The sequence below is a fragment of the Rana temporaria genome (assembly GCF_905171775.1).
Source record: "Rana temporaria chromosome 4 unlocalized genomic scaffold, aRanTem1.1 chr4a, whole genome shotgun sequence".
Taxonomy (NCBI): domain Eukaryota; kingdom Metazoa; phylum Chordata; class Amphibia; order Anura; family Ranidae; genus Rana; species Rana temporaria.
The window spans coordinates 1,913,287-1,935,874 of record NW_024404432.1 but is presented as its reverse complement, the minus strand read 5'-3'; the positions used below and the strand labels follow the sequence as shown (position 1 = coordinate 1,935,874).

General features: G+C 46.4%; 1 long non-coding RNA gene across 1 annotated transcript; it reads right to left on the bottom strand.

Annotated features, from left to right (window-relative positions):
* Positions 1–5,885: 5,885 nt before the first annotated feature.
* On the bottom strand, positions 5,886–8,958 carry LOC120921733. The gene is made up of 3 exons (XR_005744937.1): positions 8,924–8,958; positions 8,422–8,548; positions 5,886–5,917 (listed from the first exon to the last, which is right to left on the bottom strand). It is a non-coding gene; the product is annotated as an uncharacterized LOC120921733 (long non-coding RNA).
* Between the last annotated feature and the right edge of the window lie 13,630 nt (positions 8,959–22,588).

Below are 22,588 nucleotides of genomic sequence, written 5' to 3'. Positions count from 1 at the left end.
ACCTAGTACTGGGAGGGTTCTGTTTCGGCAGTCCCTCCGAGGAAGTTGGGTCCGTGTCGGCTTCGGTTGCTCGGACCACAGTACCTCAGTCCCCGTCTGGAGCCTAAAGCCCCGGGGATCAGGGTTTTGGGTCCCTTCTTCACAGGAGGACCACTTGACGTTGCACCCGTCTGCACGTTTTTGTGAACACTCTTTATGTGTGTGCACATTTTTTCTGCACCGGGTGGAGTTTTTGGGTGTGTTCACACGCCATAGACTTTTCAAAAAAAAAAAAAAGTGACTACGCCGTGCTGCCCGACAGTTACTGGGGGCCGGCCCATGGTCGAATCTGAGCCATCTGGAAGGGTGCTTCTGGTGAGGATGGGTGCTGCGCTCGGTCTTGTTTTTTTTTTGCCGAGTTCTAGTCTTGCCTTCTGGCTGGCTGGTGTAAGTGCTATCTCGGTCAGCGATCCGGTTGGAGGAGCTGGCTCTGCCCTGTGATGGGTTTGGGGTAGGACCATGCAAATCTGCCGGGTTGACGGAGGGTCTGAGGGGCTAGTATTGGCGGAGGCTGCTACCTCAGCGGCAGTTCTCCCTAAGAAAACCTTGAAGGGCTCTCTAGCTGGCAGGGGTGGAGGGCTGCACTGGCCAGTCGGGGGGGTCAGATTCGGAACGAAAAGCCTATGGTGCATGTGCCCCTGGAGTGGCAGTCCAGGGGTATCTGAGAATCACTGTGTGTGAGGGACACTTTGATTTAAAGATACCACGGTCACTGCACCAGCTACACGCTTTTTTTAGCACCTGCCTCCTGGGCCGGGCCTTTTGGCTAGGACCGGAGGAATTTTTTATCCCTGGCCGGAGGGCCTGGTCATTGTACACCACAATGACCACTTCTTCACTCTCCTCTCCACTATCCCTTCCCTCACTTTATTTTATTTATTGCCTATGTTTGTCACCTTTTTGTCTTTTTTTGTTCTCCACGTTTTGTGTCACTGTGTGATTAGTAGGGTGCGGGTCCTCGGGCCAGCCCTGAACGTCTTGGGAGTGGGTGGACATGGCCTTCTGGCTTAGTCTGCCTGGTCTCATGGGGTCTTCCTTCGGGGGAGCCCCACCTAGTACTGGGAGGGTTCTGTTTTGGCAGTCTCTCCAAGGAAGTTGGGTCCGTGTCGGCTTCGGTTGCTCGGACCACAGTACCTCAGTCCCCGTCTGGAGCCTAACGCCCCGGGGGATTAGGGTTTGGGTCCCTTCTTCACAGGAGGACCACTTGACGTTGCACCCGTCTGCACGTTTTGTGAACACTCTTTATGTGTGTGCACATTTTTTCTGCACCGGGTGGATTTTTTTGGGTGTGTTCACACGCCATAGGCTTTTAAAAAAATAAATAATACACAGACCTGACCGGAGAGGTGAGGATTCTGGGAGGTCACATGACATCACTCTTATCTCTATTAAAAATACACAGACCTGACCGGAGAGGTGAGGAGGATTCTGGGAGGTCACATGACATCACTCTTATCTCTATTAATAATACAGACCTGACCTGAGAGGTGAGGAGGATTCTGGGAGGTCACATGACATCACTCTTATCTCTATTAATAATATACAGACCTGACAGGAGAGGTGAGGAGGATTCTGGGAGGTCACATGACATCACTCTTATCTCTATTAATAATACACAGACCTGACCGGAGAGGTGAGGAGGATTCTGGGAGGTCACATGACATCACTCTTATATCTATTAATAATACACAGACCTGACCGGAGAGGTGAGGAGGATTCTGGGAGGTCACATGACATCACTCTTATCTCTATTAATAATACAGACCTGACAGGAGAGGTGAGGGGGATTCTGGGATTCTAACATGATATTCCTATTGGTTCCTCAATACAGAGATTTCCTCTTGTGAAGTCAGGTGATCACATGACCATCACAGTGCCTCCATGTGACGCCCTAAAACCCGAGAGACACAACATGGAGAAGATTCTAGAAGTCACCAATAAGATGATGGAGCTGCTGACAGGAGAGGTGAGGAGGATTCTGGGACATTATCCAGTAACAGACAAGGGGTGTGTCTGGATGGTGACTGTATCATTGTGTGTGTCAGGTTCCTATAAGGTGTCAGGATGTCACTGTCTATTTCTCCATGGAGGAGGGGGAGTATTTAGAAGGACACAAGGATCTCTACAAGGACGTCATGATGGACAATCAGCCGCCCCTCACATCACCGGGTAAGAGGAGACTTTATTGTAAAGGAGAGAGCAGTACGGAGGCTCCACCTAGATCCCCCATCATCTGATAAACACATAGAAACAATGTATTCAGTCAGTGTGTGTGTTTCCTACAGATGGATCCAGTAATGGGAACCCACCAGAGAGATGTCCCCGTCCTCAGGATTCCACACTGGTCAATATTAAAGAAGAGATAAAAGATGAGGATGATGAGGATGGGGTGATGGAGGAAGAACACAAAGATCTGTACCAGGACACCATGGTGGAGTCATCCAGCTACAGAGACCCCCCAGAGAGATGTCCCCGTCCTCTGTATTCCCGGGATTCCACACAGGAAGGTCACGCCATCCCTCCTTATTTAAAGGTTGGTGGGACGGAACATCTAGACATGGACTTGTGGGGGGATGTGTGGATTTTATAGATGTGATGTCACAATAATAAAGTTTATATCTTACAGATGATATTCTCTCTCATTCTCTTGGTTTAGAGTGGAGATCCAATCGATATAGAATTTGAGGTGAAATCAGAAGAAGAAGAGACGTATGTGAGGGATGATCAGCAGTCTATGGAGGAGGATGGAATAACGGGGACATTTATAGAGGAGGACACTCCTACAGAGATCAGCACAGGTGGGTCATTAACACTAAATCCATTCCTCCACCCATACTGCTCACTGATTGGTCCAGAGTAGGGCGGGGACTGGGTGATATTAGCCTGTAATCCCCTGGTCACTTTCCTGAGCTGTGTTCCCCGTCCTGTATTCCTGTATTTCTCTGGGATAATCTTCCTTCTCTGTGCTGCAGACACAATTTATGTCTCTAGACTGGATTTATGGAGATTCTGGGGTTCAGCTGGCAGCAAAATCTGATTTTCACCATAGATGGTACTAGCTGGGGAATATACAGTGGAACCTTGGTTAATGAGTAACGCGGTTAACGATCATTTTGAAAGACGAGCAACTTTTTTTTTTAATCCTGACTGTCGTCTCGCAAAACAAGCAGAATTCAAGCTAATTGGGCGTGCAGTACTGCATTTGGCCAAAGGTGCGGCTTTGGAAATACTTGGAATCACTCAGAAATACTCCGGCACAACCCACCGCTGGCCACATGTGGTATTGCATGCAATAGAAGTCAATGCGGACCAAATTATCTTCGTTTCCATTTGATATGCGAGTGCTTTGGATTACAAGCATTCTCCTGGAACGGATTTTTCTTGTAATCCATGAACTTATGATCTTCTGCCCAGTGTACGAATTTAGCATGATCTCTGACAGACAATTCTCCCAGGGTCACTTGTTCTGTTGTCTGCTGGCTGTGCCGGGTGGAGAGATATGTCTGTATAGTCTCAGACCCAAGTCACTGGCCCAGATTCAGGTAGATCCGTGCAATATTTGCGTGGGCAAAGGGCAACGATTTTTGCTCTGCGCCCACGCAAATATTTTGATATGGCCGCGATTCACGGAGCAGTAGCTCCGTAAATTGCGCGGGCGATATGCTAAATAGCCGGGCGTAAGGCTGCCTAATGTAAATGATCCCGCCGGGGGCGGGAATCATTTAAATTAGGCGCGCTCCCGCGCCGAGCGAACAGCGCATGCTCCGTCGGGAAACTTTCCCAACGTGCATTGCGGCAAATGACGTCGCAAGGACGTCATTTGCGTCTAAGTGAACGTGAATGGCGTCCAGCGCCATTCACGAATCACTTACGTAAACGACGTGAAATTTAAATTTCACGAGCGGGAAGGGCGGCTATACTTTAGCATTGGCTGCCCCTGCTACAGCAGGAGCAACCTTGCGCTAAAGTCGCCATACGGAAACTCCATACCTTGCGTGCGCAGGGCCCGCGCAACTTTTGTGAATCGGTGGTAGTATGCAATTTGCATACTATACGCCGATCACAATGGCCGCGCCCCCTAGCGGCCAACGCAAGAATGCAGCCTGAGATATGAAGGCATAAGGAGGCTTATGTCTGTCATATCCTAGGCTGCAGTCCGCGTAGCGATGTTCCTGAATCAGGGGCATTCGCTACGCAGGAGCAAAACGGCTATTGCGCCACGCAACCTATGGTTGCGCGGGCGCAATAGCTTCTTGAATCTGGGCCACTGAGTGCAGTCTTAGGAGATGGGAGGCAGCGGTGTGGGATCTCTGCAACTTGTCTCATGTAAACATTTAATCTTCCACTGATTACTGAATACCAATATCATGAGTCCTGACCCTTACACTGTATAATTTATATTGTACATTGCATACTCCTGACTCCTTCACTATATACTGTACTCTATGTTGTACATGACATACCCGTAAACCTTGCACTATATACTCTGTTGTACATTACATACTCCTGACCCTGCACTATATAGCATGGAAAAGAAGGGTAATAGCACTCTCTGCAGGGACAACTCAATCCATATACCAGGTCCACTCAAAGGTGCCAAGGCTCGATGTGTCCTTACACCAGGGCTCGACAAATCCCGGGCGCCAGGTCGCCATGGCGACTAGAAATAGGGTCCTGGCGACTTGGTTTGGAAGGGGGGGCAAAAACAAAAATGTTTTATTTTGTGTGGGACCCCTGATGTACAGGAAGACAGGAATCAGTGAGGAACAATTCCCTCACTCAGGACAGGAATACGGCTTCTCCCCCGTGTGAGATCTCAGATGTCTGTTAAGATGGGACTTATCTGAAAAACATTTTCCACACTCAGGACAGGAATACGGCTTCTCCCCTGTGTGAGATCTATGATGTGTGTAAAGACTGGACTTCTGTGAAAAACATTTCCCACACTCAGGACAGGAATGCGGCTTCTCCCCCGTGTGAGATCTCTGATGTGTGGAAAGATTGCACTTCACCGAAAAACATTTCCCACACTCAGGACAGGAATACGGCTTCTCCCCCGTGTGAGATCTCTGATGTCTGTAAAGACTGGCCTTCAGGGAAAAACATTTCCCGCACTCAGGACAGGAATACGGCTTCTCCCCCGTGTGAGATCTCAGATGTCTGTTAAGATGGGACTTATCTGAAAAACATTTTCCACACTCAGGACAGGAATACGGCTTCTCCCCTGTGTGAGATCTATGATGTGTGTAAAGACTGGACTTCTGTGAAAAACATTTCCCACACTCAGGACAGGAATGCGGCTTCTCCCCCGTGTGAGATCTCTGATGTGTGGCAAGATTGGACTTAACTGAAAAACATTTCCTGCACTCAGGACAGGAATAGGGCTTCTGCCCCGTGTGAGATCTCTGATGTGTGGCAAGATTGGACGTATCTGAAAAACATTTCCCGCACTCAGGACATGAATATGGCTTCTCCTCCGTGTGAGATCTTATATGCACATTAAGATCAGATTTAAAGCGGAAACACTTCCCACACTCAGTACAGGAAAACATCTTCTCTGTTGGAAGGACGGCACTGTCCCGCACAGTCTGAGATTCCTCAGGATAAGAGGAATACGATGGTCCGGCACCGTCCCGCACAGTCTGAGGTTCCTCAGGATAAGAGGAATACGATGGTCCGGCACCGTCCCGCACAGTCTGAGGTTCCTCAGGATAAGAGGAATACGATGGTCCATCTACACTGTGTGGTGCCGGATGGACATTTGAGGTAGTCGGGTTTTCTCCTGGACTATACTGTGTGATGTCCTCATCTTCTACTTTACAGTCTGGAGACAAAGTGAGACAACCCTCTGAGGTTTTCCTCATCTCCCGTCCATCTACTAAAATAGAAATACAAAGATTATTACTAGACATGAGCAGATTGGTTAAACTACACTCGTCCATTCATCAAATGTATACCCCTTGTGGGGTTTTTAGTAGACACAAATGTGATTCTATTACAGACAATGGATGATATTGACCAAGAAGAGTCCCTAAGAAGAATTTGTGTACATAGCTGGGCTATTATCCCGTCTTCATTAGAAGACAGTCTAAAAAGTAAGTAAAAGTAAGAATATATGTTGACATGGGAAAAATGAAAAATAATGTTTAGATTATCAATGCCATCTTAGGTCAGAGGGAAAAGGATGATTATAGCATCTGTTGATTTAGAGACTTTGTTAGAAGAAAGAAATATATAAATATATGAATGAGTTTAATAGAAGCTAACCAACATTATGAAAGATATCAAATTGTGATTATAAAAGGATAAGAATTAACCTGTACTTAGAGTAACACATATTCATCGAACGCATATCAATATGATTCATGTATCCACATTAATAATTATTTTGCGTAGATTGAGAGATATAGGCCCGGATTCACATACATCGGCGCATATTTATGCCGCCGTAGCATATCTCCTTTACGCTATGCCGACGTAGCGCAGAGAGGCAAGCACTGGATTCACGAAGTCAGTGCTGCCAAATCTGTGCTGGGGTTCCTAGGCACAAGTCGTCGTAAGTGGAAGTGGGCGTGAGCCATGCAAATGAGGCGTGACCCCATGCAAATGATGGGTTGAGTCTCAGACAGATACATATAATGAACGGCGCATGCGCCGTCCCGTTGACGCAACCCAGTGCGCATGCTCAGAATCACGTCGGAACTACTCCCTAAGATACGCCTGATCACTGCCTACGGCGTGGACGTAACCTACACCTAGTCATATTCACTACCTACGTAAACTACGTAAAATAGGTCGACTTGTGTTCCCTGCAGCAGCCATTTGCATGGATGCTGCTGACTTACACCTGCTTTATGGGGCATAACTTTGCGCCGGACATAAGACTTTACGCGCACTGCGTCGGACGGACGTACGTTCGTGAATCGCCGTATCTCCCTTATTTGCATATGTGAATAGAAAATCAACGGGTGCGCCAAATACGACCAGCGTAAATATGCGCCCACGATACGCCGGCGTGGAAAGTTACGTCGGTCGGATGAAGCCTATTTTCAGGCGTATCTTGGTTTCAAAGTCCAGCGCATAGATACGACGGCGCATATTTACACTTACGCGGCGTATCTGTAGATACGTCGGCATAAGTGCTTTGTGAATCCGGACCCTTATGTTTACATGAGACAAGTTGCAGAGATCCCACACCGCTTCCTCCCATCCCCTGAGACTGCACTCAGTGGGCCGGATTCAGAAAAGAGATACGATGGCGTATCTCCTGATACGCCGTCGTATCTCTGAGTCCGGCCGTCGTATCTATGCGCCCGATTCATAGAATCAGGTTACGCATAGATATCCCTAAGATCCGACAGGTGTAAGTGTCTTACACCGTCGTATCTTAGGCTGCAATTTCACGCTGGCCGCTAGGTGGCGCTTCCGTTTGTTTACGCGAGGAATATGCAAATTAGTATTTACGTCGATTCAGAAACGAACGACCGCCGGCACTTTTTTTTTTACGTCGTTTGCGTTCGGCTTTTTCCGGCGTAAAGTTACCCCTGCTATATGAGGGGTATGTACGGCGTATCCTATGTTAAGTATGGCCGTCGTTCCTGCGCCGAGTTTTGAAATTTTTACGTCGTTTGCGTAAGTAGTTCGCGAATAGGGCTGGACGTAATTTACGTTCACGTCGAAAGCATGACTATTTGCCGAAGTCATTTGGAGCATGCACACTGGGATTCAGTCGCGGCCGGCGCATTCGCAGTTCGTTCGGCGCGGGGATGCGCATCATTTAAATGATACACGCCCCCTACCCGCCGAATTTGAATTCCGCCGGGTGATTTACGCTACGCCGCTGCAACTTTACAGGTAAGTGCTTTGTGAATAAAGCACTTGCCTGAAAAACTTGCGGCGGCGTAACGTAAATGAGATACGTTACGCCAGCAGAAAGATCCACTGATCTTTCTGAATCTGGCCCAGTGACTTGGGTCTGAGACTATACAGACATATCCCTCCACCCGACACAGCCAGCAAATAACAGAACAAGTAATCCTGGGAGAATTGTTCTGTCAGAGATCTCACTAGACCCGGGCATGGGGCAGAAGACCCAAAGCACATACCCCAGGTGCCTAGGAAGAGCAACATCTATGGTGAAAATCAACCTTTTGCTGCCAGCTGAACCCCAGAATCTCCATAAATCCAGTCTAGAGACATAAATTGTGTTTGCAGCACAGAGAAGGAAGATTATCCGAGAGAAATACAGGAATACAGGACGGGGAACACAGCTCAGGAAAGTGACCAGGGGATTACAGGCTGATATCACCCAGTCCCCGCCCTACTCTGGACCAATCAGTGAGCAGTATGGGTGGAGGAATGGATTTCGTGTTAATGACCCACCTGTGCTGATCTCTGTGGAAGTGCCGTCCTCTAGAATTAGCCTCAATATTTCATCCTCCGGATCATCACTCACATAAGTTTCCTCTTCTTTTTTCACCTCAACTTTAGGATCTCTCAGGTTTCCACTCTGAATATAGAATAAAAATGACATCAATGGTAACAATGCAGATAATGTACAGATCCTAATGATACTATCAGTGATTGTTCCTCATCTACCTGATGATGGTGGGGGATGGTGTGACCTTCCTGTGTGGAATCCCGGGAATACAGAGGACGGGGAGATCTCTCTGGTGGGTTCCTGGTATTAGGTGTCTCCATCATATCCTTGTGTCCTTCTGAAAACTCCTCCATCACTCCATACTCCTCATCCTCCTCTTTATACTCTTCTTTAACAACAATATTATCATCCCCGAGGTTTCCACTCTGAATATATAATAAAACATTCATTGTAACAAACATGCTGTGTATAAATCAGAACTACCAATAATTGTCACTCATCTACCTGATGATGGTGGGGGATGGTGTGATCTTCCTGTGTGGGATCCCGGGAATACAGAGGACGGGGACATCCCTCTGGTGGGTTTCTGTAGCTGGATGACTCCACCATGGTGTCCTGGTACAGATCTTTGTGTTCTTCCTCCATCACTCCGTCCTCATCATCCTCCTCTTTTATCTCTTCTTCATATCCTTGTGTCCTTCTGATAATTCCTCCATCACTCCAAACTCCTCATCCTCCTCTTCTTTAACAAGGAAAGTTATACAAATATAAAAACACTATAAAAGATACATAAAACAGATGCAGGAGCAATTGTATTCAGCTGGAAAATCATTTTTAATTTCAATCTGGACATTTTTTTTTTAAATCGCCCCCCTCCGGGTTCACAGTCTCATACCCCAAATTCCCGTCCCTTTCAGACTCCTATTGTGAGACTCATCATAGTGTCTCTGGAGGGGCGCTGATCATTCCTGTGTAAAATCTTACAGAAATCTTCCCTAATCCCGACCTTTAATTATCATTTCATTCCCCCCACATACAATGTCTGGAACCGACATTTACTGACATCAATATCTCCCCTCGTGGTACAGACCATAAATTCCCTCATTGTTATATACGGGGTTATTCTACATGTAGCACTACCCCCGAGGAGCTGCTGGTTTGTTTTGGGTGGCATGTTACCTTGTGGCTCCTCCGCCGTCTAGAGGTATATGGTGAAAGTAGTAGTAACGGAATGTTCACGACAGGTGTCTTTTTCTGTGCTCTTTATTACCCAGCGGGGTAAAAACAATAAAACTTGTGGTGAAAAGTAGAGATTTAGCAGAAGGAGAAATAGCAGATTCAGGCGTAGCAATAAGGAAACAGTCCTGCTTCCACGTGTAACGTTTCTTTCGCCACTCCAGCCTGAGTGGGTATAGTGTACCTGGACAGGCCTCTCTCACTGACCTGCCAGCCAGAGTATCACTCGGAACTTAAAGGGGTTATAAAGGAAAAACATTTTTCCCTAAATATCTTCCTTTCCCTTAGTGCAGTCCTCCTTCACTTACCTCATCCTTCCATTTTGCTTTTAAATGTCCTTAATTCTTCTGAGAAATCCTCACTTCCTGTTCTTCTGTCTGTAACTACACACAGTAATGCCAGGTTTTCTCCCTGGTGTGGAGAAAGCCTCTTGAGGGGGTGAGCAGGAGTGTCAGGACACCCACTAACACACAGCTCCTTTCTCTATCTGCAAAGTAGAGAGTGTCCTGACTTGCCTGCTCTCCCCTCCCCCCTCAAGAGGCTTTCTCCACACCAGGGAGAAAGCCTGGCATTACTGTGTGGAGTTACAGACAGAAGAACAGGAAGTGAGGATTTCTCAGAAGAAATAAGGACATTTAAAAGCAAAATGGAAGGATGAAGTAAGTGAAGGAGGACTGCACTAAGGTAAAGGAATCTATTTAGGGAAAGAAATGTTTCCTTTACAACCCCTTTAACCCCTTCCTTACCGGCGCATTGTAAAATGACGCCGGCAGGAACCCTCCCTGGATCCCGGTGGACAACATATGCCGTCCTTTGTTCCCGACAATCTAGGGTGCGTGCGCACACCCGTGGCACCGCTCGTAAAAAAAAAAAAAACGCAAATCGCCGCCATTACTAGTAAAAAAATAATAAAATAAAAATGCCATAAATCTATCACCTATTTTGTAGACACTATAACTTTTGCGCAAACGATTATTGCGATTTTTTTTACCAAAAATATGTAGAAGAATACATATCGGCCTAAACTGAGGGAAAAAAAATTGTGATATTTATTAAATAAAAAAAATTGTCGCTCTTCTTTTGTTTATAGCGCAAAAAATAAAAACCGCAGAGATGATCAAATACCACCAAACGAAAGCTCTATTTGTGGGGGGAAAAAACAAAGATTCAGTTTGGGTACAGTGTTGCATGACCACGCAATTGTCATTCAAAATGCAACAGCGCTGAAAACTAAAAATTGGCCTGGGCAGGAAGGGGGTGAAAATGCCCTGTATGGAACGGGTTAAGGGAAAAGTCTCTGCCACAGACCCTCCTTAGAATTGAGATAGCGGAGATAATCCTTCTCAATAGACTTTACACCTGGATCTCCTTCAGGTAGTTTGCAGTTAGGTGACCGACGTCCAGCCTTTCAGTACCCGTTTACCTTGATCCCCGGTGGATGGTCGAGACCCTATTGGATTGCCAGCCTCTCTTGGCTCTCCTCAAGCCGGACACTCCACCGAACAGCTTCCTCTTAAAGGAACAATGCTTGGGATCTTCTCAAGATTGGGGACCCAGTCGATCACTGGGGCCCGGCCAAAGCTCAAACGTTCCGGACCAACGTGGTCCCAGAACCAGGAACACTGCGTGGCACGCGCACCAAGGCCTGGAAGGCCATTTTGCCGGGGCGCAGTGACATGGTCGCCCTAAAGGTGGGTGCCACGCTGGAAGAAGACCCAGATTAATGGCATCTGTCTCACGAATACCTTCTCCCAGCATGCACAGCGAGGAAAACTCCCCCTGATTGGCCACTGGGGAAAAGGACCCAAACCTCGACTCCACTGCTGCCACCTGTTATCCTGGGGTGAGCTCAGCACCCCAGAAATGACAGAATGAGCCCACAGCACAGCCAAGCTGAAACAGAGACCCAAATTTGAACAAATCAGCCTGGTCAGAGCTAACTAACTCTCTGACCCCCTCTAAATTTAAACTAGCACCGGTTCTTAGAAGTAACCAGGCGCTACACACATTTCCACACTATATATGTGTGTATCATCACCTGCTGGAGATAAAAGACGTCACATTGACTATGGAGGAAGAGGACGGACATGACGGGGTTACTGGGTGTAAATAGAAAATAAGATCTTATTACCTCCTCTGCTGCCAATTCCAACAATGTCTCCTCACTGCTTCCTCCCGACTCACCTCTCACCCGGAACTTCCTGTCTGTAACTAAACATCACTTACTGTCATCCACAGAGACTTTCTGTCTCTATGACGTAAGTGAGATCACCACCTTGTGGAGATCAGAGGAACTGCAGCCCAGAGAAACATCTCGTAGTGTGAACACGGCCTTGTGCTGTGTGTGTATGTACTGTATATCCTTATAGATGGGTCATCTCCACTCCCACCAAGGGGGATAGAAATATATTACTGCTCGGGGGAGGGGGAGACATTTTGGCCCCTTTGATTTTGCAGTAAAATTGATGTGAGATTTAGTCATGTAGAACATCTGTTATATGGATACAAAGAACCCCAGCCGAGAGTAAAGGGTGGAAATGGCTCCTGATCCCCAGATTTGGGCAATTATGTCCCCAATATAAATAGAAAAAAACCTGCGCTATGTGTAACAACTCAAATACCTCCAGAAATAACTTCTACCGGACTGCTGCTGTAACAAAGGTAAGTCTTCCCTTTATCACCTAGAAGAGCATTATGTGTCACAGCGCTGTCCTATTGTGTGTGCCGCCCATCAATTATCACAAATACACTAAAATATGTGGAGACATTCATATATAAAGTGCTAGGGGCCCCAATAATATTCTCTGCAGATCTACTGCTTCCACTTTACACCTACTTCATTCATCTTATGGTGTTTATCAATAAATGAAGTAATCTGATCCATGTGCAAATTCATATACAACATAAAGAGCTTTGTACTCAAGATGATGTTCTCTGCAAGTCCACTGCTTCCACTTTGCATCTACTTCAATTAACTTATTAATAAAACAATCCACAAATCAGTGAAAAGTTGATAAGGTGTGAAAGTTCTCGGTGCTCCAAACTGTGCCAGCTGTAGTAGCCACGCCTTCTTCCTCCTCTTACACACGTGATGGTGAGGGCGCCCCCTTAGTAGTGCTTCCCCACTCACCAGAGCAATATGACTCCCAGCTTTTCATCTACCAGAGTCACCAACATCCTTCACACTCTCCTCACCTCCGATGGATCTTCCTCGCTCACTCCTGCAAGTCTGCTGCGCTTTCTGTCAGACTCCCTCCTAGACTCGGCTTCCTCCTCCGACCGCTGTTCCAGCAGGAGCTCCGCCTCTTCATACACACTCAGTAGCTCCGCCTCTTTATACACATTCAGAGCTCCGCCTCTTCATACACACTCAGGGCGCCACCTCTTCATACACACTCAGGGCTCCGCCTCTTCATACACACTCAGGAGCTCCGCCTCTTCATACACACTCAGGAGCTCCGCCTCTTCATACACACTCAGGGCTCCGCCTCTTCATACACAATCAGGAGTTCCGCCTCTTCATACACACTCAGGGCTCCGCCTCTTCATACACACTCAGGAGCCCGCCTCCTTATACACACTCAGGGCTCCGCCTCTTCATACACACTCAGGGGCTCCGCCTCTTCATACACACTCAGGAGCCCGCCTCCTTATACACACACAGGGCTCCGCCTCTTCATACACACTCAGGGCTCCGCCTCTTCATACACACTCAGGAGCTCCACCTCTTCATACACACTCAGGGGCTCCGCCTCTTCATACACACTCAGAGCTCCGCCTCTTCATACACACTCAGGAGCTCCACCTCTTCATACACACTCAGGGCTCCGCCTCCTCATACACACTCAGGGCTCCGCCTCCTCATACACACTCACAGCCCCGCCTCTTCATACACACTCAGAGCTCCGCCTCTTCATACACACTCAGGAGCTCCGCCTTTTCATACACACTCAGGAGCTCCACCTCTTCATAGACACTCAGGGGCTCCACCTCTTCATACACACTCAGGAGCTCCACTGCTTGATACAAACTCAGGGCTCCACCTCTTCATACACACTCAGGGCTCCGCCTCCTCATACACACTCACAGCCCCGCCTCTTCATACACACTCAGGGCTCTGCCTCTTCATACACACTCAGGAGCTCCGCCTCTTCATACACACTCAGGGCTCCGCCTCCTCATACACACTCACAGCCCCGCCTCTTCATACACACTCAGAGCTCCGCCTCTTCATACACACTCAGGAGCTCCACCTCTTCATAGACACTCAGGGGCTCCACCTCTTCATATACACTCAGGAGCTCCACTGCTTGATACACACTCAGGAGCTCCGCCTCTTCATACACACTCAGGGCTCCGCCTCCTCATACACACTCACAGCCCCGCCTCTTCATACACACTCAGGGCTCTGCCTCTTCATACACACTCAGGAGCTCCGCCTCTTCATACACACTCAGGGCTCCGCCTCTTTATACACACTCAGGGCTCCGCCTCTTCATACACACTCAGGGAGGAGAGAAAGGGGAATCCCACATCATGTAACGCCTTTTATTAGAAGGAAATACTAAAATCTGCACTCACTGAGGTGGGAAGCTGCCACATTTAGCATTGGTAGTCATACTGCAACTGAAGGTTCATCTTGGCTGAATACCCAAACAGGGCAAATTCACTCCAAACCCAAACAAAACCAAACAAGTGATCTGTTTATTGGTCCCTTTTTGGTGACGGATGGGAGAAGGATCCCCTCATATCAGTGATCAGTGAAAGAAGGACATTTTTACATTATCATGAAATCGTTGTTATGGAGAGAAAGAAATTGTTCATTGCACAAAGAACCCTTTGGAGGAACCCTGGCTGAGAAAGTCTGGACTAGGCAGTAATATATTTCTCTCCCCCTTGGTGGGAGTGGAGATGACCCATCTATAAGGATATACAGTACATACACACACAGCACAAGGCCGTGTTCACACTACGAGACGTTTCTCTGGGCTGCAGTTCCTCTGAGATCCACAAGATGGTGATCTCACTTATATCCAGCCAGGAGATCTCTATGGAATACAGACAGGAATTTCCGGGTGAGAGGTGAGTCAGGTGGAAGAAGAGAGAAGACGTTGCTGGAAAGGCAGAGGAGGTAATAAGATCTTATCTTCTATTTACACCCAGTAACCCCGTCATGTCCGTCCTCTTCCTCCATAGTCACTGTGACGTCTTTTATCTCCAGCAGATGATGATACACACATATATAGTGTGGAAACCTAGATTAACCCCTTCAGGGGCAGAACATTTCCCCATTTACAGGGCCGGATCACTCTCTATTTTGGAGATGTTTCACCTTTCCCACCAATCACCTTCTCACCTCATCAGTCTATATCAGGGGTCTCTAAACTTTAAAAGGGCCAGTATAGACTTTAGAAGGGCCAGTGGGAGTAAACAATGCCCCATCGTTGGTGTCAGTGAGAGGAATTGTGCACCATAGTTCATATCAATAAAATGAATAGTGCCCCATTGTTTATATCAATAGAAGGAATGGTGCCCTATCATTGGTGTCAGTGGGATAAATAATACCCCATAGTTAGTGTCAGTGGATGGAATAGTACCGCAAGGGCCAGATAAAGGCAAGCAAAGGGCCGAATGCAGCCCCCGGGCCACAGTTTGGAGACCACTGGTCTACACTAAACAGATTATACCACTTTTAGTGAGGGGAGTGATAGTGTATGGCATTGGAAGAAATCACATCCAGGTACATATGAATGGACAAGTTGGTGACAAGATACACAGCGGGTCCAACCAAAATGCACAGTGAGACCTATCTAGTAATAGAAGATCCATCCATTGTGGTGAGTGTCATCCATGTGGGGTCTCCTGGAAGTGGTCACGTGTTTATCTGTTACTAATGGCGCAGCACCTGATCACCTACCTCTTGTTTTTCAAGCAACTAATATTTGAAGGGGACTTTTTGATACATTGGACATTAGTTGTGTTTTCTGGTGTCATTCATTTCTTTATTTTTTACATGTGGCAAACTGTTTAATAATCTTTATTTATATTTTTGTCAGCGCAGTCTATATACACATTTACTGGAGATCATATGACCATCACATTGCCTCCACCTCCCTCCCTGATAGAATAGAGAAATACAAAGAAGATTCTAGAAGTCACCAGAGAGATGATGGAGGAGAGGTGAGCCGTGCCGGGAATTCTGGGACATTATCCAGTAACAGACAAGGGGTGTGTCTGGATGGTGACGGTATCATTGTGTGTGTCAGGTTCCTATAAGGTGTCAGGATGTCACTGTCTATTTCTCCATGGAGGAGTGGGAGTATTTAGAAGGACACAAGGATCTCTACAAGGACGTCATGATGGACAATCAGCCGCCCCTCACATCACCGGGTAATAGGAGACTTTATTGTAAAGGAGAGAGCAGTACGGAGGCTCCACCTAGATCCCCCATCATCTGATACACACATAGAAACATTGGGCCAGATTCACGTAGGAGCGCGTGTCTTTGTTCCGGCGTAGCGTATCCTATTTACGCTACGCTTCTGCAACTTAGACGGGCAAGTGCAGTATTCACAAAGCACTTGCTCCGTAAGTTGCGGCGGCGTATCGTAAATTGGCCGGCGTAAGCCCGCCTAATTCAAATGTGGAAGAGGTGGGCGTGTTGTATGTAAATCAATCGTGACCCCATGTAAATGACGCGCTTAAAGAACGGCGCATGCGCGCGCATGCTCAGTATCACGTCAAATTTTTTCACTAAGTTACGCCGGCTCAATGCCTGTGACGTGAACGTAACCTACGCACAGCCCCATTTACGTAAACGACGTAAGAAGATACGCTTGTGCCGACGTCCACTTTGCATTGGCTGCGCCTCATATAGCAGGGGTAACTTTGCGCCGGACGTAAGCCTAACGTAAATGGCATAGCGGGCGCAAGTACGTTCGTGAATCGGCGTATCTACCCAATTTACATATTCGACACGGAAATCAACGGAAGCGCCACCTAGCGGCCAGCGTAAATATGCACCCCAAGATACGACGGCGTAGGAGACTTACACCGCTCGTATCTTGCCCAAATCTATACGTAACTGATTCTATGAATCAGGCGCATAGATACGACAGCTCGAATTCGGACTTACGACGGCGTACGTGGAGATACGCCGTCGTAAGTCCATCGTGAATCTGGTCCAATGTATTCAGTCAGTGTGTGTATTTCCTACAGATGGATCAAGTAATGGGAACCCACCAGAGAGATGTCCCCGTCCTCTGTATTCCCGGGATTCCACACAGGAAGGTCACACCATCCCTCACCATCATCAGGTAGATGAGGAACAATCACTGATAGTATCATTAGGATCTGTACATTATCTGCATTGTTACCATTGATGTCATTTTTATTCTATATTCAGAGTGGAAACCTGAGAAAGTCTAAAGTTGAGGTTAAAGAAGAGATAAAGGAGGATGAGGATGGGGTGATGGAGGAGTCAGAGTCTCTAAAAGAACACAAAGATCTGTACCAGGACACCATGGTGGAGTCATCCAGCTACAGGAACCCACCAGAGAGATGTCCCCATCCTCTGTATTCCCAGGATTCCACACAGGAAGGTCACACCATCCCCCACCATCATCAGGTAGATGAGTGACAATTATTGGTGGTTCTGATTTATATACAGCATGTTTGTTACAATGAATGTTTTTATCTCTTTCAGAGTGGAAATCTCGGGGGTGATAATATTGATGGTAAAGAAGAGTATAAAGAGGAGGATGAGGAGTATGGAGTGATGGAGGAGTTTTCAGAAGGACACAAGGATATGATGGAGCCACCTAATACCAGGAACCCCCCAGAGAGATGTCCCCGTCCTCTGTATTCCCGGGATTCCACACAGGAAGGTCACACCATCCCCCACCATCATCAGGTAAATGAGGAACAATCACTGATAGTATCATTAGGATCTGTACATTATCTGCATTGTTACCATTGATGTCATTTTTATTCTATATTCAGAGTGGAGACCTGAGAGATCCTAAAGTTGAGGTGAAAGAAGAAGAAGAGGAGACTTATGTGAAGGATGATCGGCAGTCTATGGAGGAGGATGGAATAATGGGGACATTTATAGAGGAGGACACTCCTACAGAGATCAGCACAGGTGGGTCATTAACACTTAATCCATTCCTCCACCCATACTGCTCACTGATTGGTCCAGAGTAGGGCGGGGACTGGATGATATCAGCCTGTAATCCCCTGGTCACTTTCCTGAGCTGTGTTCCCCGTCCTGTATTCCTGTATTTCTCTCGGATAATCTTCCTTCTCTGTGCTGCAGACACAATTTATGTATCTAGACTGGATTATGAAGATTCTGGGGATCAGCCGGCAGCAAAAGGTTAATTTTCACTGTTGTTAAGTCATAATGGCCCTTTCACACGGGCGGACCGTATGTCTGCTTTTTCATGCATCCCTGTACGGATGAAAAAGGGTCATACATTGGTCCCTATGAGATCGCGGGGGTCAGCGGATGAAAATCCGCTGACACCTGGTCTCGCCCGCCTCCGCATTCCTCCAATTCTGCAGACGGAGGAAAACCCTATTTTTCCTTCCGTCTGCGGATCAGATCGGGTGAACACGGACAGACGGTGATGTTAAAAGTTCACTTAGGCCTAAAAAGCTTATGAACCAGAATTCACCATTATTGGACCGTTGCTTGTTAAGAAACCTTTCAGCGCAAAAAACACAATACATGTTTTCCCATGGTCGGGGGATTAGCCATCTTCTAAATTTTATGAGCCCTTTGTGGAAACGAAAGACAAGGCCTGATGTGTTCTCAGAATGATTTGAACAATGGTGTCATGTAGCTGAGAGTGGACAAACTGGTGTCTTGATCTCTCGGTATTGGGACTTTTTGTTCATGAAAAGCCATAGCAGATAAAACCCAGTGTGTAATAGATTTTAGTAAATACCCATGTTGATTCTAGCTGTATAAAAAACAATGGATGATGTTGGCCAAGAAGGGTCCGTAAGGAGAATTTGTTTATACAGCTGGAATGGTATCCTGTCCTAAGGAAAGCAGCCAGTATTGTCTCAGCTTCTCCTAGACAATAGCAGGAGACTCCAGGTAATTCTACGCCAGGATGAGAACAGTCACAGAACTTGAAACGAAAGTGAAATGACAAATACATGTATCTATCTGTGATATGGACATGATATATATGTTATGTTACAATATTGCCATGCATTTTATAAGAATCAATGGCCCAGATTCAAGTAGAATCGCGCAATATTTGCGTGGGCAAAGAGCAAATTTTTTTCTCTGCGCCCATGCAAATATTGCGCTTTGCCCGCGATTCACGGAGCAGTTGCTCCGTAAATTGCGCGGGCAATATGCTAAGCAGCCGGGCGCAAGGCTGCCTAATGTAAATGATCCCGCCGGGGGCGGGAATCATTTAAATTAGGCGCGCTCCCGCGCCGAGCGAACAGCGCATGCTCCGTCGGGAAACTTTCCCGACGTGCATTGCGGCAAATGACGTCGCAAGGACGTCATTTGGTTGTAAGTGAACGTGAATGGCGTCCAGCGCCATTCACGGTTCACTTACGTAAACGACGTTAAATTTGAACGTCGCGAGCGGGAGGCGCAGCTATACTTTAGCATTGGCTGCGCCTGCTATTAGCAGGAGCAACCTTATGCTAAAGGCGCCGTACGGAAACTCCGTACCTTGCGTAGGCAGGGCCCGCGCAACTTTTGTGAATCGGTGGTAGTATGCAATTTGCATACTACACGCCGATCACAAAGGCCGCGCCCCCTAGCGGCCAACGCAAGAATGCAGCCTGGGATGTGAAGGCATAAGGAGGCTTATGTCTGTCATATCCTAGGCTGCATTCGGTGTAACGAGGTTCCTGAATCAGGAGCACTCGTTACACCGGAGCAAGTAAGCACTTGCGCCGCACAACTATCGTTGCGCGGGCGCAAGTGCTTCTTGAATCTGGGCCAATATGTACCAAAGTCCATCTTAACACTTGGTGTAACAGATTTGAAGACATGCAAGTCAGAAGTAATGTGAAATACCCAAATGTTATTATAGGACATTTTATTATAAGAAAGAGAAATATGTATGAGTGTGATTTTATAAATAGAAGTGTTTTAGAGTTAATTAGCATTATGAAATACGTCAAATTGTGATTATAAAAATATAAATGAACCTGTACTTAGAGTAACACATATTCATCAATCACATATCAAAATTATTCACTTGTCCATATTAAAAGGGGGTTGTAAAGGAAATTTTTCCCTAAATATCTTCCTTTACCTTAGTGCAGTCCTCCTTCACTTACCTCATCCTTCCATTTTGCTTTTAAATGTCCTTATTTCTTCTGAGAAATCCTCACTTCCTGTTCTTCTGTCTGTAACTCCACACAGTAATGCCAGGCTTTCTCCCTGGTGTGGAGAAAGCCTCTTGAGGGGGGAGGGGTCGAGCAGGCAAGTCAGGACGTCATTACGGTGTTGAGTTACAGACAGAAGAACAGGAAGTGAGGATTTCTCAGAAGAAATAAGGACATTTAAAAGCAAAATGGAAGGATGAGGTAAGTGAAGGAGGACTGCACTAAGGTAAAGGAAGCTATTTAGGGGGAAAAAATCCTTTACAACCCCTTGAATAATCAATTTGTGTAATATTAATATAATCTGTGTAATGTTTAGAATTTTTTTTTTAAAGATATACATTTATACAGGAATATAGAAGCAAGTTATGTAGGAATCAAAAATATACTAATCATATTTTATATAATATAAAGTTGTCAGAATATTCAAAATGTGTGTGTGTGTATGTGTATATATATGTATGTGTGTGTGTGTGTGTGTGTGTGTATATATATATAGTTTTCCCAGCATTATATAAATTTACACACATTCTGAAAATAGAATATCAACGTAAAGAGATAATCTCACAATACATGTGAAACACCCTGTGGGTTAAAGTGATATTACTTGAGGATCTCAAAGTCCAGAGAACAGTTAATCATTAAGTTGTCAACCTATAGAAACCAGACACTTTTGGACAGTTACTCCCATATTTGCAACCAACCTATGAGTTAAGGACACATACTAGTTGGGCAGAACTTGGTATAAATTTTATAATCTTATTGTCCAGAGACAGTACTTAAGCGAATGAAAATTGGACGGACAGATACTCAGGACACACACTCGCCCCCACAGGGAGGACGGAGGGACATACACAATCAGGGACACACTGGGAAATCTACACTCTCAGACAGACTGACACACATGCACCATGCACAAAGACATATCTTTACACTCATGAAGGTTCCAGCCATTTTACTCTGGTCACTTGACAGTCACTTGATGGAGGTCTTCAGGATCAGTCCAGTCTTCATCTTGATTGGTCTCCCCCATCCTCACTCTCTGACCTCTGGTGGGGATCAGCCCCGCTGTTATTCATGAATAAATCATGGACTAAATAAGGAAGTGCAGGACTTCTTGTGTTGGGAAGATGACAATGAGTGATAGATAAGGTCCATGAATAAAGAAATGATCTGGTAGGAGGTCAGAGGACCCATTTACTAATTACCCTGAGGGGGGAATTGTAAGATCCTCAGAGACAAAGGTGCCTGATGTGGGCAGAGTCATGGTTTAGGCCCAATCTGCTCATGTCTAGTAATAATCTTTTTATTTCTATTTTGGTAGATGGAAGGGAGATGAGGAAAACCTCAGAGGATTGTCTCACTTTGTCTCCCGACTGTAAAGTAGAAGATGAGGACATCACACAGTATAGTCCAGGAGAAAACCCGACTACCTCAAATGTCCATCCGGTATCACACAGTGTAGATGGACCATCGTATTCCTCTTATCCTGAGGAACCTCAGACTGTGCGGGACGGTGCCGGACCATCGTATTCCTCTTATCCTGAGGAACCTCAGACTGTGCGGGACGGTGCCGGACCATTGTATTCCTCTTATCCCGAGGAACCTCAGACTGTGCGGGACGGTGCCGTCCTTCCAACAGAGAAGAGCTTTTCCTGTACTGAGTGCGGGAAGTGTTTCCATTCTAAATCCAAACTTAACAGGCATAAAAGAACTCACACAGGGGAGAAGCCATATTCCTGTCCTGAGTGTGGGAAATGTTTTTCAGTGGAGTATAGTCTTTACACACATCAGAGATCTCACACGGGGGAGAAGCCATTTTCCTGTCCTGAGTGTGGGAAATGTTTTTCACAGAAGTGCAATCTTTATACACATCAGAGATCTCACGCAGGAGAGAAGCCGTATTCCTGTCCTGAGTGCGGGAAATGTTTTTCTCATAAGTCCTATCTTCAATTACATCAGAGATCTCACACGGGGGAGAAGCCATATTCCTGTGCTGAGTGCGGTAAATGTTTTTCAGGCAAGTCCAGTCTTTACAGACATCAGAGATGTCACACGGGGGAGAAGTCACTTTCCTGTCCTGAGTGTGGGAAATGTTTTTCAGACAAGTCCAATTTTTACACACATCAGAGATCTCACACGGGGCAGATGCCCTATTCCTGTCCTGAGTGCGGAAAATGTTTTTTAGTAAAGTCCCATCTTTCCACACATCAGAGATCTCACACAGGGGAGAAGCCGTATTCCTGTCCTGAGTGCGGGAAATGTTTTTCAGTGAAGTCCAGTCTTAACACACATCAGCGATCTCACACAGGGGAGAAGCCATATTCCTGTCTTCAGTGTGGGAAATGCTTTTCACTAAAGTACCTTCTTTTTACACATCAGAGATCTCACACAGGAGAGAAGCCATATTCCTGTCCTGAGTGTGGGAAATGTTTTTCAGATAAGTCCAATCTTTCCAGACATCAGAGATCTCACACGGGGGAGAAGCCGTATTCCTGTCCCGAACGAGGGAATTGTTCCTCACTAAAGTCCTGTCTTCCTGTTCATCAGGACCCTTGAGGTGTATTA